The sequence below is a fragment of the Rhodnius prolixus genome, unplaced genomic scaffold, assembly GCF_049639745.1.
Source record: "Rhodnius prolixus isolate KJV_2025 unplaced genomic scaffold, Rpr scaffold_1, whole genome shotgun sequence".
Lineage (NCBI taxonomy): Eukaryota > Metazoa > Arthropoda > Insecta > Hemiptera > Reduviidae > Rhodnius > Rhodnius prolixus.
The window spans coordinates 32,176,130-32,188,375 of record NW_027411581.1 but is presented as its reverse complement, the minus strand read 5'-3'; the positions used below and the strand labels follow the sequence as shown (position 1 = coordinate 32,188,375).

At 34.3% G+C, this 12,246-nt stretch overlaps 1 pseudogene; it reads left to right on the top strand.

Moving 5' to 3' along the window:
• Positions 1-1,657: 1,657 nt before the first annotated feature.
• On the top strand, positions 1,658-1,831 carry LOC141446407 (U2 spliceosomal RNA; annotated as a pseudogene).
• The last annotated feature ends 10,415 nt before the right edge of the window (positions 1,832-12,246 follow it).

Genomic DNA, 12,246 nt, shown 5'->3' with positions numbered 1-12,246 from the left:
TTTGCGGCTCCTAATCGTGGATGATTACGATTTGTTTACAGACTACTTCATTTGTTAAAGTTGGCGCTTAGGTCATATTACTAGGGGTTTCTAATCTATTTAGATTCCTTAGAATAGCCCTCGAAAAAACGGATATGGTACTTTGATAGAAATGGGCTGTGGGTCGTCAAAATGATATTAATTTTTGCCTTTCATAAAAATAATAATATTGGATAGGTCTGTTGGCTAGGTAAGCTACGCCAGTCCCTTCAATCTGCACCAGTCAATAATCCGCCGGAAGAAGGCTAATTCTCTAAGGGTTGGGCCACTAAAGTCGAAGGACTTCCCGTGGATCTAAGGAGAACGTCGGGTGTTATATGGAAAACTCGACATCGAAAACAGAAAGGCTATGTTGATCTATCGGGAAGGGATATAGTTACGGTATGTATATAAAATCGAACAATTCGATGTAATTTACTCGATCGTCCTTCCAAAATTAGGATTTATTTTTGCCTGCATTTTTCTCAAGAACCTGTGGGTCAAATGAGACTGGGAAAATTCGCGTTTATGTTTATATCTATTGGTTAATTGTCTAAAAAGATCGCATAGCATGTAGGGTTAAGAAATAAACAAAATTAATAAAGAAATAAATATATAATTACTATTTTAGAATTATTGTTAGTCTTGTAAAAGATCTTAAAACTTATTCCCTCCTCTAAGCATTAGCAGATTTTTTATTGTGATGTGGATGGATTTTGCAAGTTTAAATATGTCATTATAGCCTCAAATCAGTTAGTTACCCATAAATATGAATGCTGATGAAGTACAAATCTAGAATGGTAGCAAGTATCTCTCACAATTAACCCAACATAAAATAACCACAGTCATGAACTACAAAATGGTACTTATTGATGTACATCTGAATTTTGCAGCAGACCTCTCGAATCGTTCCATAAAGCAATTTTTCTTTCAGTATTAGATAGAGTATCTATGGCCAGGTGTGTTCACAAAATGGTTCAAAACTCATTGGATGGGCTTTATGTGCTCGCTCAGTAAAAAGTAATCTGTAAAATGGCGGCCAACCATAAATTTGCTTCAACACTGCAGAGATGATTGCGATTCTTTTAACATTTAAATTCAATATGGTTCTTCAAGAAAAAAAGAACATCTTCCATATTTAGCGTCGAATATTGTACCCCAAATATCATGTGAGATGCTGTGAGAACGAGAACAAAACAATACTATCGTATATATGAGCGTGTATTTGTTTGGAAGGAAAGCTTGTGTTGATTCGAATGAAAGCGAATTACTCTTTATTTTAGCTACAGGTTTGCTGAAGTCCATGTTGGGCAATAAAATAAAGTTGCGGATAAGATCAAAATTAATTTAGTGGCTGAACCCCCCTAAGAAACTCAAACACAAAAGGTTATTTCCTTTTTTCTTCGATCTAGTAGGCTTCAAAACCTTTATTTTTGGTAGACTCAATTTTGAACCTCTGCTTTTCGGTCTACCTCCTATTCCTACCATATCTAGCACCATCTTTTTTATTAGGTCTCAAAATTGTTTCATGGGTGTTTGATTGTTTTTGAATTTCCCCTAGCCCTTCTTCTACTTTATGGGGAATAATCTTCTCCTAGGGTTACTTGGCTAACGCATAGCTATGAACAATAGTGAAATTGTTTCTTCTCGGCCTTTTGGCTAAGATCAAAGTGTAGTATCTGTTCTTATCAGCTTAATCTCTGGTACAGACCTGCGAAGCTAATATGTATTGTGGTACTGGGTTCGATTCCCGGTCTTTAGGCCTTGGATTTTATTTAATGGTTAATAAAAAGAAATTTACAGTAAAGTATGTTTGCTAGTCGCCTCCGTCCGCGACACCTAATTGGTAGTTGGACGTTAAGCCCCGCCTGAAAAAATAGGCGATTACTTTACTTTTACTTTAGTGAAGTTGTGCTCTACTGAATAATAATTGAATTCAGATAATAGAATTTTTCTAAGTCACAATGTAGTTCGGTAATTCGGGAAGAAAAAATGATTTTGTTTAATCAAACACTTATAAATTTTAATAACAAGTATCATACAATAAAATTACATTAATAACATCCGATCAAGATATCCAATGTTATCTCTTCATCTCGTAGGAATTAGTTGAAATTAATCACGAGGGAACTTCTGACTTCAGAATAAACTATTTGGTAAGTTTTTGAATTGAAAGTTGTTGGAACAAGCAAGTTAATTCATCAAATGTGAGAATCGAATTTCATCAGAACGGATACAAAGGGAATACAGTAGCTCATTATGTAAAGTTTTGTAGAAGCATTGGTGATTTCGGTTGGAATACGTAAAGATTGAAATGCCCTTATAGTTTTTAAGATCTAACACGTATCGCTAAACTATTCTTAAGTTAAGGAACTTACTATTGTCTTGAATATTGAAAGAATGTGTTATCGCCTGTTGGTTTCCATATATTCTATGTGTAAAAAATGAATCAATGGTAATGAGACTTCCAAGTTGGTCTTTATTGGCTGAAGAATTAGCTGAAGTAGCGTACTCTGGCAGAAATAGGAAGATAAAACTTCTTAAAAGTTAAACACTTGTTAGATGAAAGGCGACAAAGGTTCCGAGATGGTTCGGGAGAAAGGCAGATGCGCAGAACTATTAGCGAAGTTTGAAGTTCCTGTTCTAGGATGCAAACGAAAATCAGCAGCGTGAATTTTGTATAAAATGAGCCCCAGATCGCTTCCGTTTGAATAAATAAATAAATAAATAAGCAATTTTGTACTACAAAATATTTAGTTTTAAGCTTAATTCACAGCATTGCTCAAAACGTAATAAAGAAAACGAGAGAGAAAAAAAAACAGTATTATGTTTGTAAAGCTAAACACATAGTGAAATGGTTAAACGAATATATAAAAGTGGACTTTAAAATAATTTACAACCATTTATGTAAATAAAGTGGGCGCATTTTGCATATTATTAAATGTTTTTTAAATGCGTGTTTGATGTTCAAAAGAGTTTGAAAACGGTGGCCCTAAAAATGTAAATACATTTTTAGTAAACACATGGGACACCTGCTCAGTTATGACCAATAATTTAAATAATATTTTGCGCTGTTCATTGCTGGTAATTATTTGAAAGAGACTTTCATTCAAAAGTGCAAATGTTAGCCAAAGAAATTAACACGGACAGCGTACTGCTCTCATTCTTTCAAAGCGCATTCACCACACTCGCTACTTTTTATCTCAGAAAAAAATTTTTTTTTTAAGATTAATGACTTCATTTGATTAATTAAATACTTACGTATTCATATTTTCTTCTGAAGAAGGAAATAAATTTTAATAACACCTAACTAATCAAACACAGACATATTACCTATTGTTAGGTAAAAAGCGCCTTTACGGTAATGAATTAGTACTTTAATTTAGATTTCTTTTTAATCAGAATATGTTAATTTCATATAGTAAACACTTTTATAATATTAATTATTCTTAATTTGAAAATAATTCCAGTTCTTCTTGGATGAATGTTTATTACTTCCTGGTATTCAAAGGAGGAAGCGTTTTATGGCGGGAAATGGCGCTTTCAGATGTATAGAAATGGAAAAGCTTACAGTTGTTTGTATACAAAAATGAAGATCTGGTGATAATTAAGTTTTATTTTTGAACGCTAAGCAATCGCATCAACTATTCGGCTCTTTGCAGCTCAATAAAGTTTAGCGATAGCGGCGCTATCTATAAGTGACATAATCTAACATATTGTCGCTGTTAATATCTGTCAAAGCAGGACTTATTTTGAGTTTTAGTCCATCCATTTCATCTTGGGTAAGAAGCACTTATGAATAATTCTATTCTGTGCAGATGTCGCTGGAGGTGTTCGCCTCCTGTGCCAAGAGGAATTACTCTAAAGCGTTTCTCCTACAAACCCTTTGTGGATCGGGATTTTCCACGAGTGTCCGCCGCCGAGTCCCTTCTGCCTGACTCTGCTGTGACTTACCTATCCCTCCCTTTTAATATCCTTTAACAGCGCATTAGAACAATGGTGTTTCCAAAATGCTGCGTGGGGAATCATCTGCAAAGTAGCTGGCGTGCTTACCCAGTATCTACCAAGCTGCAGTGCCAACGAAGTACGATTGAGGTTCACACTTTCCTTGCCACATGTGTAGCTAACATATATCACAACTTTCGCTTAGATTCTTTGAAGTTGTATTGAAACGCAATGTAAGACGCGAGAAGAGTACAGAAAGGAACTGGGTGAGACTTTATGTAAAATAGGCAGATCCATGACGCCTAAAAGAGGAAGGCCATCTCCTTCATAGGACGATACTTTGAGAAGAAAAAAATCCGCATCAGCGAGACCACCAGCTAGCGTCAGAATAGATGGTTTAGATCATTGGCCCTTATGGGATGTGAAACGAAATAGGTGTAAATTAATTGGTTGCACGGGTTATTCTTATGCAAAGTGCAAGAAGTGCAATTTAAATTTTTGTTTCAACAAAGACAAAACTGTTTTTATAATTATCATAACCAATTAAGTTTTTGTTCCATAAATTGTACATTGATAATTCCATCCCCATTTTACAACAAAAACAATTCTTTAACATGATGTGGCATATATGATACGACATAACATAAATTTCACTTTTTCGAAATAATATTCGACTAATATTTTTTCTTTGTTTTATATCAAAATAGAATATTAAAAAAATAAATTTGAAAGAAATACAAAAATAATGCGTTAGAGGGTTAAATGGTGAATAGAACGGTTAAAAAAATTAATACTTGCTCCAGTGATACTAATATTTGTCAACTGTTCTGATTTCACCACTTTTTTAAGTTACAGTTTTATTATTATTATTATTATTATTTTGGATGATTTAAGGCGCGTCAATATCTAGAGTTATTGGAGCCCGGAGCTTTTTTCAGTGCACTGCCGGCCTACGGACAGTGTTCTCTCATTACAGACGACACTGCCCATCACCGGACAGTGAGCTGTAAGAAGCTCCTAGGAAGAGAAAATCTAAGGGTCAGCAGCTGGATTCGAACCCGGGAACTCCGCGTGGGAGTCCAGTACGCTAACCTCATAGCTAATCCCTTCCCTATATTATTATTATTATTATTAACACCCCTGTTTGTAAGTGAACAACGTCAAAAATTTCGTAAACAGACTTCAGCACAGCTGTGTTGTTCCAATTCAGTTCAAGTTTAGTTTCAAATTATCAGGATTGTTCTCGCTTTTTTGAGTAAATTTGAGTGATGTAATGTGATGTCCAATCAAATGTTTCAAAAAAATACATGGTTCTCAAATATCTTAAACGTAAAGGCATTACTTTATGTTATATCTTCAGTGAAATCAGTTCCTTCAAGCCAACTTTCTTTTAAAATGAAATTGTGGATACACAATCCTTAATAATATTCTTAATTAGTAAATGAATCTTTAGAAGAAAGCCAAACCAAAGAGAAACTTGGCCAAAATTAGTATCCTTAATCAGATTGTTTCTGGTAAAGGTTTAAAATTAGAAACTAATGAACAGGTATACCAATCATATAGGAAATTGTAGAAGCAGTTTTTGAGAGAATCTTAAAAACTGAAAAATTGGTTAAGGTAAGTTGCGTTTCGGTTGACTGATTTTAGGCCTAAATTCTTAGTGGAGGGACTGATCGTAGCAACATCTCAGGTGTAAAATTTTCATCTCTTATAATAACCGACAAAAGTCTTAGTAGAATAGATGGCCCCGACCAATGGAGCGGCAAGGATGAATGAAGTAGCAATTGAGCGTCGGCATGCACTTGGTTTGCGAGTTCATGCATTGGGATCGCGTAGGCAGAGCAATTAGCTCGTCTTGGCAAAACTAGATTATATTTAGTAGCTTAATAAAGTTTGTGGGACTAACTTTAGGGTTTAAATTTCTACCAAAGCGTCTGATACGAGTATCTACTCTGATAGGCAAAAAAGTGGCCACCTTCAGTGTGTGCACTGATTTCCAATCAATTTGTTATAAACGTCTCCACATACTTTTAGAATAAATAACTGGCCACGTGTAGTATAGTTAGGAACATAAAAAGTAAATAATAGCAAGTGGTATTTAAAAAAAAGAAAAATTATTAAATAATTTGAAATTAACAAGATGTTAATTTTACTTTATTTTTTCAATTAATAGGTTGTTTCCCCCTCTTGCGTTTATTACGGCTTGCATTCGATGGGGCATTGACCTAATAAGATTTTGAATAAATTCCTGAGGGATATGTTCATATTCTACCGTTAGTGCAACCCTTTACTCCTGAAGCAAATCTGGTAATGTTGGATGTCCCTTAATTCGTCTTCACAACTCATCCCACATATTTTCAATAGGGTCTAGATCTGGACTACATGCTGGCCACTCTAAACATCGGATTGAAGCGTTTTCCAGATAGCGGGAAGCAATCTTCGCCGTATGGGGCCGTACTTTTTAGTGCATAAACGAAAATTCCTCGCCAACGTTTGGTACGAATGGGACAACAGCTTCCGAAAGAATGTTCTCTATGGTAGCTAGCAGCTGTTAGAGACCCCTCTTTAAAAATTAATTCAGTCCGAGCTTCCAAACTAATCCCGGCCCAAACCATAACTCCTCCTCCTCCACCATAGCTCCTTCTTTGTGAAAATGTTGCAGCCGTATACCGCTCATTAATTCTTCTCTAAACTCTCTCTCGGGCGTCAGGTGATCGCAAGCAAAACTGTGATTCATCTGAAAAGAGAACTTTTCCCCAATTCTCCACGGTCCAGTTAATGTATTGTCTAGCAAAATGAAGTAGAACTGTCTTAAGTCTTGGTTGCAATTCTGGGTCCATGCACGGGCTTTCTTGCTCTTAAACCAGCCTCAGAAAGTCTTCGCTTTAGCGTACGCAAACTTACATTCACTCCTCTTACTTGATGAAGTTGATGCCTTGCCACTTACAACAGTAGAATGACGATTACTTAAAATATTCAACACCTCAAAGCGGCCAATGAGTAGTCAATCTTCTTCGCCCAGAGCCAGGTCTTCTTGAGTAACTTCCGGTTTCCTGGTAACGATGGAAGGTTCTTCTAACAGTAGTTCTTGGAATATTGAGTGCTCTCGAAACATATGCTTAGCTTTTTCAGTCTTCAAACAACGCAATTATTCTGGCCGCAAAAGTAACACTTAAAACCATTTTTTAAAATGAAGTTTAAATGTTTTAAGGTTGAAATGAATAAAATTGAATCTGAACTGATCAAAAGAAGTTAAATAAACATCACAGTGAATTTTAAGGAATAGATATCAAAGTTTACAAAAACGCACAGTACTAATGATTTCTTTTGTTTTTACCATATTTCTTTATTTCCCTAATTGAAATTTCCAAATCATTTCCTTAAGCTAAAATACGTTTAACAGCAATGCATGCTAAAAATATTTTATTTTTGCAATAACTAATGGTTAAATTCGTTTTTTTAAGGGTGGCCACTTTTTTGCCTCTCAGTGTATTTGGCGGTTCTGAACTATTATTGATTCAGTAGATATTGTGAAGTTAAGATTCTTGTTAGTCTTTTTCCGCAGAATAATGGGCAAGACAATAAACAATAATAAGCGACCGTCATATTAATGAACAAACAAACAAAAAACAAAACAAAAAAGACGGTAATTATGAAAATTAGAACTATTTATGCAAAACTCCACCATTACGAAATCTCTTTACAAATGATTATTCAAGAAAACGTAAATTAGTTCTAGTTAAGTTACGCAGAATAATTTACATATGTGCATGTGTAAATTAGAAAGGTATAGCGTTTTAAGGTTGCCAATTTTTTGTTTGTTTTTTCATTAACTTGGAAAATGAAGTTAAATGGTGCAGGTTGTGTAAATGGAAAAGCGAGGAAATAAAGCGATGTGTCCAGGTAAATATCCTGCTGGTGGTAGATGATGTCAAGACTTTCCCTCGTCCTTTTCCACAGGTTGCTGTAAAGTAATTACATCCTTATCTTACATATATACACTCTATAGCACAAGTTTGTATAAATATGCGTTCTACGATGTTTATCTGGTATCAGAAGTGTTACACGGACGGCCAGCTGCTCGTACCTCTCACCAACCCCTACAATTAACAACTCTTTGTATGTTAATTTCTAAATTGTCTACCTCTAGTCTTAACTTTACTATTTGCAAACAATCTAAACTTTTTTGTTTTGTTTCTTAACTTGCAATTAATAACCAATTAAGGAGACCAATTAATGAAGAATAATAATCGCTTTCAGAAAATTAATTATTAAAAGTTCAGAATATTTGAACACACTTGTCTTAATAAGTAATTTACTTAATTAGATTTCATCGAAAAAGAGAGTCCTTCAGAATGTTTCAAATTAAATATTATACTCGTAAAGGAAGCACAATTTTGCGTATCATTCTTGTGACAATTTTTCCTGTTTTAATACATTTTTCTTCAAATTTTAGTTGATTTTACTGTTGCATTTATTTTAAAAACAGTAAGCCTCAATTTTACGTTAAGCTAGTAATTCCCTCTATTGGGCAAAGTGCCCAAATTTCGTCCCCCTTAATTATATTGAATTTTATTGTAAAATAAAAAGTAATAACAACTTCGACAAAATTTCTATTGTTACCTTGAAGATTCAGTTATTGATTTTTACAATAATATTGTTAAAAGAAATTCACACAAGAAACGCAAAAAATATAATTAAAAAAAAATTGATCTTAATTTCGTCCCCTCGGCAACAAGTAAAAACAAAATTGGGTAATAAAGAATATTGTGTTTTTTAATAATACTATACAGGGTGTTCGGCATAAGACTACGGTAACTTCGGGAGACGATTCTGGGCATCATTTGCAACAAAAAATTCCATATAAACTATGGCTCGATTCGGCTCCGTTTTGTAGATATTTTTAATAATGATAATAATGATGTATGACATATCGCGATATTCAATATTCGAATATTGGAGTTGGCATATTGATAGCAAAATGACAACTAAATATCTAATGAAAATGTAGACTTTAAACTATCTTTTCTTCTTCTTGTATTTATTTGTTTTTATAAGCCGTATTAGGATAGAACATGTCAGTTTTTAACTTGGAGATTAGAGCGATAAGTACGTAAGTTCTCGGTTTATTCATTAGCTCTTCACAACCTGTTAATTCCAAAAGTTTATTGAGCAGTTCAAAATGATGAAATGATGATTTATTCACATTATTTGGAATATTTCTTTAATTAACTAAAGAATAACACACAGATCTAAACTCGTTAAACGAAAATACTTTTTTTCGAAATTGGTACCTAACACTCATTTAACATCATATTCATTTTTATTCTTCTTATTTTATTTTATTACTTTTAATGTAAGTTTTATATTTTTGAATATAGTTCTTAAATAAATTAATTATTAAATTACACGTTTGCAAAAAATCGTACTGGATTTGATGATTCTGTTCAGTTATATTCTTATGGTAGGAGAATTCCTTTCATAACGCCGACGTTGTTTTGAGGCCTACTTTTTTGCAATTAATCACAGATTTCTGCATCAATTTTTAACATAACCCCAATTATTGTATACCGTTCGAAAGGTGATCGTATGTAGATGTTTTTCCTGAATAGTGCACGGTTTTTTCATATAAAACGTTTTTGAGAAAAATGAAGTCAAAGTTTTTGGAAAAAATTAGAAACTTGCTATTTCTTATGTTTGGGCCACAAAGTAAAATACTTAATATTATTATTTTGGAATATAAATTAGCTTATTTAAAAGGAAATTTAACCTTCTTTCTAATGAGCTTATTAAAATAACTGTAGCTTTAATAGTTTGAGAAATATAGACAACTTTTTGCTAAAAAGTAGTAACACCTTGAAAAAACATAAAATTAAAAATATCTATAAAACGGAGCCGAATCGAGCCATAGTTTATATGGAATTTTTTGTTGCAAATGATGCCCAGAATCGCCTCCCGAAGTTACCGTAGTCTTATGCTGAACACCCTGTATATTGATACACAAATCTGGAATAAGATGAAAAGTCAAAACTCTGAACAAATTTCACAAATATTTTTTGTTTGTGAAAAAACTGGCCTGTCTTTTGTTCGAGAAATAGCCGAACTCATTGTCGACCCGCTTTTTGATTTGTTGCAGTAAAAAGGTGAGGCAAATTGTTCTTCTTAGCTAACTGAAACGCCAAACGAGGCAAGTCTCCGACAGTTAACCCGTAGAAATTTTTTCTATTGTCAGGCAGCTATTCTGCAAGCATTTGCTCGATGACTTTGGGTAGAACTGTTGGTCGGCCAATATCTCTATTAACCATATCCTCTGGTTCTAAAGAGGATTTGACATAATCCTTCAGCGTTACTCTTGGAACTTGGAATGTCTTTGCTGCCGTTTTGTATCCCAGTTCTTTTTTTCTCACCGCCTTCACTGCTTCTACCATTGTCTTAGGATTTCATTGCTTACGTTTTGCCATCTAAATCGAAAGCAAATAATCAAATGTTTTCTATAACTTTTTTATATTTGAAAAAGGGGCCGAAATTTAGGCTACTTAAGGGGACGGAATTAGGAACAATTACATTTTTAAAGATGGCTACCACTATAGAAACAACACATGAATGAACTGGCGTTTCGTTGCAGAATTTCAAAATAAAGACAATATGTGAAATGCCCTAAGCAACATCAATATTTTAATCGAACCTATAAAAGACTGGAATACGTTTTGAAGCACTACTAAATATAACAACTTATTATGACTAAAAATATAACACCTCAAATCTCGGCTGGACATGAACCGTACCCCGAGTTGACTTTTCCAAACGATTACTGCTGCCTCAATGTAGCTTTCTTAAAACTGTCCTTAGTATGCAATACTTGGCGATTGTTTTAAATAGGGGGGGGGGACGAAAATAGGCGCAGGAACGAAATTTGGGCACTTAAACCCTATTTGTGAAGTTGCTGGCTCAGTTAAGACTGTCACCAAATATGTTATACAAATTTCCCCAGACATTGAGCTGAAAGAAGCTCCTAGAAAGAAAAAAAATCTAAGGGCCAGCAGCTGGATTCGAACCCGTGATCTCCGCGTGGGAATCCATTATTCGCTAACCACTCAGCTAATCCGTTTCGGCCACTCTCGCTTTCTAATTAAAATTGACTTAGGAATTCACTTGCGGACATTGCATTGCCATTTTGGGCTTCATGGTGCCTTAACGCTCTTAGATCAAGACTTTAAGTGCAACGACGGCATCTAAGTAGTTAATTTGCCCCGAATTGTTGTTCAGGACTTATCTAAAAGGATGATATTTAAATTTTACTCGAATTGGGATAACGACTCTTCCATCTGAACTTGTTCTGCTTTATATTTGTATTATTTCTTACATCAAATTCACTGATTACATTTTATTTTTGTAGATTGAGAACAGCAAATAAAACCAATAACAAAAAAATTATTTTATAATGTATGACAATATAATTTACAAACGATATTATACTGAAGTCACAATCATATAACGATCTGCTTATAACTTACAGATCATTCGTAATAAGTAGCATCATTATTGAACGGTTAATGCAGTTTTAATACCGGGAATTTTTAGAACTTCACAAAGATATTAGCGTTAAGATAGGTTAATTTTTACCCCCCCCCCCCTCACCATACTTATATGTATTTTCCTCAAAACAGTGTCATTTCCTGTTTAATGTCTTCCAAAATGATGGTAATTTTAGCAGGTATAAAACGGAAGAGCGCCAAAGTTGTAAAGTTTTCATTCAAAAACCGACCAATTTTGTTTTGTTTTCACTTTTCTTACCGGACATAGTGAAATTACCAACGTTGGCGTCTGACCTGATTGTGGGACAGTCTCCATGGTCCATTCAGATAACTTTACCTCGCTGGGGTCAATAAATGGATGACGTAGCGCGTCCCTTACTATATAATAGCTGGCCAAAGTGAGCACTTTGAACTAAATTAGCACCAGACCTGCCGCAGTCAATTACAGACCTCATTCAGAAACAGAAAAAAGGCACATCATCCCTCTTAAAGGTCAGTGTGTCGGTCAAAGATAATTTAGAGGTAATTCCAGATTTAATGCACTTCCTCTATTGCAGAAATTTTGAACATACGTTGGCTATTTACTTACTCTTCGACTGAGTATTTCCCTTTAACCAAAAGTGGTTCACCTTTTGGCGGATTAATTTACGGCCATTTTTCTCTTTATTGCACATTAAGGTTAGTTTTAAGAGGGAACATTTATTGCGGAGATCTAGAAGTTAACAGTTGGTTTAGAAAGTTCATTACA